The sequence below is a fragment of the Astatotilapia calliptera genome, chromosome 15 (assembly GCF_964374335.1).
Source record: "Astatotilapia calliptera chromosome 15, fAstCal68.1, whole genome shotgun sequence".
NCBI lineage: Eukaryota > Metazoa > Chordata > Actinopteri > Cichliformes > Cichlidae > Astatotilapia > Astatotilapia calliptera.
This window is the reverse complement of record NC_137436.1, coordinates 33,149,333-33,155,740: the sequence shown is the minus strand read 5'-3', so window position 1 is coordinate 33,155,740 and position 6,408 is coordinate 33,149,333. Positions and strand designations below refer to the sequence as shown.

Genomic DNA, 6,408 nt, shown 5'->3' with positions numbered 1-6,408 from the left:
TTTTTCTAAGTAATAGAGGTATAATACATTTTTAAAAAAAATTTTTTAAATTATCCTACTTTTTATAAGAGGGAACATTATTTAAAGAATATGTATTTAATTGGAAAACTCTCTATTCGTCTAAAGGCTATAACAAGAAAGGTGAGCTTCCTGCTCAAAAATGAAATGACCAAAATAAATGGAGCATTTCTCTGCAATTACAAACTCTGTGTAAACAATCTTGGTTTCAAAATAAGGCTAATGCTGGTGAGATGTCATCACAGGTGTAAATATTACTGCAGATGTTACTATGTCAAAGTTTCACAACTGTCTTATGTTTATTTATGTAGGCAAGACCTACTTTTCACTTTTTTGCTTTGCTATATGTTCTTGAGTGTATTAGTTTGCCAGCAGCACGAACATGTACTAGTGTCAATAATAATAGTACGGTGGATTAGAAAACCTGCTCACAAGTTGAATAAACACCCAGGATTGTTTCATCATTTTCATTCAAAACCAATATTTGAGTCAAAATGAGAAAGTTGTTTGTGCTGTCTGATGAAGAAGAAGCAAAATAAAGTGCAGTTTTGATGTAGATGATGTTGTATACAAACTAGAAGAGGAAGATAGTAGGATCTCTGTATCATGCTTTGTCACTTTGTACCATGTAATTCTTTCTATTTCCACCAGGGGGTGTTTTCAGAAGTGGTAGGTGGTAAAAGAAGAGGTCAGCAGGAAGATGGCGAAGAGCGACCAAAGACCAAGAAAAAGAGGCAGTCAGGCAAAGATGAAGAGTATTATATCCCTTACAGACCTAAAGACTTTGACTCTGAGAGAGGGTGAGGCATTAAACTGTTGCATCTGTTTCTTTAAAAAATGTGAATGGCTTTGTGTTTTATGCTGTTTTGTCCTGTGTTATGCGTCGACAGGTTGAGTCTCGGTGGAGAGGGCAGTGCTTTTGAACAGCAGGCCTCTTCAGCTGTCCTTGATCTCATGGGAGATGAAGGCGATCGCCTTAACCAGCAGAAGAAAATGATGAAATGGTACAAATTTCCCTATGTTTGACTCAGTATCCACCAAATGGTCATTTCAAACTATAATTTAAAGTCTTTTTTCCCCCTTCTTTTTTTAGGGACCGTAAGAGGAAGCGTTTTGTGAGAGAAACGGGAAAAGAAGACCAGAAGAAGAAGATCAAAACAGACAGCGGTCAGGTTATCAGTAACAAGAAGAACAGGAAGAACTTGTATCCTTCCAACAAAAAGCTTCTCTGTGTGCTGCTCTCAATGACCCTCTTCTCTACTCCTATGACAATATTAAGCTGTACTGTGAAGATGTTGTATCACTTGACAACATGTCTCTGCAACATCAAGCATAACCTATTTTTTAGCAGTGTAAAACCATCTCATATGAAAGATCTCATATGAAAGATCAAATAACAAACATAATGGAGGTTTTGGGCTTAACGACTTTTCTCTCTTTTGTCTCTTTAGGCACTAGGATCAGCACCTTCACGCAGGCTGACCTGGCATCATGCAGCATCAGGTACGTCGACATCAGTGAAGAAGAGAAACATGCCGACTGGTTCTCCTTCACCGTGTCCGACGGGACAAATGAGGTGAATGGCAGAAGATTTTTACGATACCTGGTAGCTTAACATGTTTTAAAATTCATTCATGAAGGAGGTCTTGATGCAGATATCTACTGACTACAACAGAAGCTCTGAAATATTATTTGTTCTTCCTAAAGACTAATTGGGTTTTAAAAATAACTTCCCATTTTGGCCAAGACATAAGTCAACAGTCCTTGTGTGTCCAAAGAGGGACCTTTAATCTTTAAAGTGCAGGGAACAACCTTAAATGGTGCAGAAGCTGTTGACAGGAATTAAGAAAGAAAACCAGAAAGAGAAATGTTTTCTGATCACTTAAACACTTAGCTTAATTAAAAAAAAACCTTAACGGTGTCATTAAATTGAAAGGCATTAAAGAAATGCAAAAAAACTAACAAACTCTACAGCTTTTATAACAGTGGGAAAGTAGCAGCTTCCTGTCCCGTCATCTCGTGCATAAATCTGCCTTGCTAATTCAAACTAATGAGGATCACAAGGACTCGAGTAAACATGTAAAAAAGGTCATCTGACCTTCACGCCTGGCTGACTGCAATGTGTGGAAGCTTTGTGGCCACTGTGGTGCTTGGTGAAGTTGTGTAGCCCTTTGGGGTTAAACTTTTTCATCACAATGAGACTTTTCTATTTGCTCAATTGTTGAGAAAGTTCTCAGTGAAAAGTAGGAAGTTGCTGGCAGAAGGTAGTTTTGGTTACACATATGTGTATCGCTCATAGGTTGTTTCATCATCTTATTATTGTTCTTTGTCTTCAGGTTGCTCAGACTTTCTACATCACTGTCAAGCCTGTGGACGACTCCCTGCCTCTTCTTCAGGTCCCTGGCATGAGGGTGCAGGAGGGTGGGGGAAAGACCATCACTGAGTTTGAGCTGAAAGCCACCGATGCGGACACAGAGGTAACACACTGGCTACATACGTTTTCCGCAAATCTTTCACAGCTTTAATTACAGTATATGCGTGACATTATGACAAGAATCAGGTGTCACCTTCTTTGGCGGGAACTACAACAGAGACGCTTTGAGCACTTCAGAAGGTCTTAAAATAAAACAAAACAAAACTTTTCAAATGTTTAACTGAGGTCAAAATACAGCATTCAAGGGCTGATTTCTTCAGCATGCACGCTCATACTTCTCCTATAATTAAGGCTAAACTAAAGCAAATGTTGCTCTCCATCCTCTGCTGCATATATTGTAGAGTTAATAATATGCATGAAGTACTTTAAATTATCTTATTTGCCTTTTTCCTTCTTTAAGCATCTGATTCCCTTTATGAGCTGCACAATACAAACAGATCATATCTTTGAAGCTTGGTATGATTTGTGAACTAATTGGCATCATGTTTGGAATCATCCCAAAGCACTACAGTTACCAGTTTAGAAAAGAGCTGGAGCTCTGAATATTTATTTTGAGATCATTACCTAAGCTGGCTAAACTAAGCAGCCGGTTTAAAGGATAATCCAACACTGTTAGTCCCATAAATCTGTATTATTCTGTATTCTCAGTAAAAACTTGAAGATTTATTTTCTACTGCCTTATTGTAGAATTTTACAGAATAACACCCAAAAGTGATGTTAAGGTTCGCCACTATAGATATTTTGAAGCTGATTCCTGAATTTGAGTTCTCACTATTTTGCTGGTTTGTTGGTTGTGGAGAACAAACACTGCTTCTTTATGTAGCTTCATCCTAGGGAGACATTGCAGGCAATATCACTGCAATGTGATACGATGGCACCTGCTGTACAGTTTTATTACAGTGGGATGATTGAAATGGCAGAGTGAGGCTGTGTCTGCGAGAGTGTGCGTGCTCTTTTGTGAATTTGTGGGTGTATTCATGTGCTTCTGTCTTTGTGAGGACATGTTTGGAAGGACAGGATATTTCTGTAGCATGGAAGGAGCAGCTTCATGTTTTCAGCTCACCACAGGTTGAGCAAAAGAGTGGGTGAAGTTTTGCCTTTTCTCATCCTCCTGTAAGCTTTGATATTTTTTGCTTTTCCTGCTTCAAATATTCATAAAAAAATTAGGATAATTTTCCTTTTTGTGTCATAGTGAATACTAAAAAACCATATACTACATGTTCATTTTAAAAACACATCAATTGGCTGATGGTGTATGATATTAAAAGGAAATGAAGGCTACTTTTTGATAAGGTATGCAGCAAATGCTGATCTTATCAGGTTAGTGTGGGATCACTGCAGTTATAGTTGGGATACACTGTGTACAACTGCAATTAGTGCCAATTTATGTTTCCAAATCAAACCCTTATGACTCCTTAAAATGAAGTCATGGCTTTCTGACTCCCTTCAAGTTCAATCTTTTTTCTATTCTGAAATAGTTTCATTTGAAGGACTTTTTAATACCTGAAGATCAGCTATGCCTCAGAGCTGTTGGGACTCACAAATTGGAAACCGCTGCTCCTGGGCTTTCCTTCTAAACTCCCTCAGTGGATGACATAAACCACAAAGACTTCTCTATCAGTGTATAGAGAGCCACCTGTTTCCTTCACTGCATCCAGTTTAGTGTTGCATCGGTGCCCGCATCCTGCATCCTTCGTGCTGCTGCAGATAAAACTCTGTGCCTGTTGGAAGGTAGAGGAGGGGAAAACAAAAGACTCCTTTAGATTTTGCCTTCACAGTGAGAACGAGGGCCAAAAGCTTGACCTCACATTCTTCGCCCTGATCATTTCTCCTGAATGACTCCATGTATCTGCTGTATTTTCTGTTGCGCATGTTTACTCAGCTAATTTTCAGTTTAAATCAGCAGTTCTCTCATTATGAGCCTGCTTATGTTCACCTCAAGGTTGCAGATGAGGATCAGTGTCCATCTGCTGTTGTAAAATGTTGGTCCTCCAGGCTGCAGAGAGCCACTTTAATGTGTCGCATGCTTAATTTGAAGCTTGTAAACATCATTTTCTTAATGATAATACATTTCCAATAACTGAAATAAACCTTAGCCTGAGCGCGAGAGATGGAGTCAATATGAATAAATAAAACAGATGAGATTTCTAGTTCAAACTGTAAACATCATCCCGACTGTGAGCATTTGCTCCCATATTCTGCCAAATGCTTGTACTCAATCTAAAAATATGTTTGAGATATTACTATTCTGGATATTAATGCATAATCTCTGTGGTGTTTATGCTGAGCTTCCTGAAGGTCATTTGGCCAATTTTGAAGCAGTGGGGCTCTCATCTAAGTGTTTCCTTTTCTACAACCTTCTGTGGAAGGTGTAAATGAGCAGAAACCCAGAGCCAATAATAACTTTCATATTTGATATTTTCCAAGAAATTCATTATTCGCAAAAGATTTTTACTATTAAGATTCAGTCTTTTTTGGGTGTCTCCCTCCTCACAGTAAAATTGTGTGCAAGCATAAAAATCCGCACTAATTGTCTTTAAAGACCATCGTGTGAATTAGGTTCTCCTGCTGATTTAAAAAACCTGCTGCAGTGCTTTGTAACATTTTTTGGCATATTTAAAACATTATTTTTAACCCATTCTGAACCTGTGTGGTTATTTTTGACTGACTCCTATCAGACCTGATCTGGAAACCATGGACAACTTCAAGTTCCTGGTCTAAGACAGTAAACCAAATGTGGTCAGTGACAATGGTACCCTCATAAGCTTTGAGCACAAAAGGTCTGCACCATTTCCAAAAAAATATACATATTTTATAATGATTACCCGTTGCCAGTGTAGGGACTAACACGTTATTAAGTAACGCGTTACAGTAACTACGTTATTATTGTGGTAACGAGCACGGTAACTAGTTATTATGCCAAAATCAAGAACACGTTTATCATTACTGGGAATTAGATAGGGTCGTTACTTCGTGTGTTACGTTCGACTTACCTCGGAAATCGGACACGGACCAGGGAATGATGTCACACTCGAGTAAACGGCGTTCTGGTTAGCCTCGTCAGAGAAGTCGGGACTCCAATATGGCGACGCCCTCGAAAACGGTTGTTTTGCTAGCCCTCTATAAAAACAAATTACTACTAAACACATATGCAGCTCATCTGCAGTCTGGAGTTACCTACATCTTCCTACTCGGAAGGCAGAATTTCCGAGTTCTGAGTACAACCGAAAGCACCACGACTGCAGTTTCCATGGTGGACGTAAAAAGCGCACGTGACGCTGTGACGTAGGCTAGAATTTTAGACCACTGAAGCACTTAATCTACCATCATATTTTATTGATCTACATGGCCTGACTGGAGGAAATATTATTTTGGTTAAATATTGACTATTGACGTCCTCAAGACCTGTGCCCCCCAGCTGTGTGGAGTTTTTCATAAACTGTTTATGCTGAGTCTGAGTCTGCAGAGGGTCCCAGTGATGTGGAAGACATCATGCCTCGTCCCTGTACCAAAGACACCACGTCCCAGTGGCCCCCCGGATTACAGGCCCGTGGCACTGACCTCCCACATCATGAAGACCCTGGAAAGGCTCATCCTGGACCAGCTGCGACCCATAGTAAGACCACACCTGGATCCCCTTCAGTTCACTTATCAGCCTCGTCTTGGAACTGAGGATGCCATCATCTACCTGCTCAATCGTGTCTACACCCATCTGGACCAGCCGGCGAGCACTGTGAGGGTCATGTTTTTTGACTTTTCTAGTGCTTTCAATACCATCAGGCCGACCCTCCTGGGTGATAAGTTAGCAGCGATGCAGGTGGATGCTTCTCTGGTGTCCTGGATTGTAGATTACCTGACAGGAAGACCACAATATGTACGTCTCGGACAGTGTGTGTCTGACAAGGTGATCAGCAACACAGGGGCACCACAGGGGACTGTCCTCTCCCCCTTCCTCT

The 6,408-nt window shown here is 40.1% G+C and overlaps 1 long non-coding RNA gene across 1 annotated transcript; it reads left to right on the top strand.

Annotated features, from left to right (window-relative positions):
- The first annotated feature begins 669 nt into the window (after positions 1–669).
- LOC113006515 (uncharacterized) lies at positions 670–1,159 on the top strand. The gene is made up of 3 exons (XR_003269763.2): positions 670–818; positions 909–1,022; positions 1,112–1,159. It is a non-coding gene; the product is annotated as an uncharacterized LOC113006515 (long non-coding RNA).
- Positions 1,160–6,408: the final 5,249 nt, after the last annotated feature.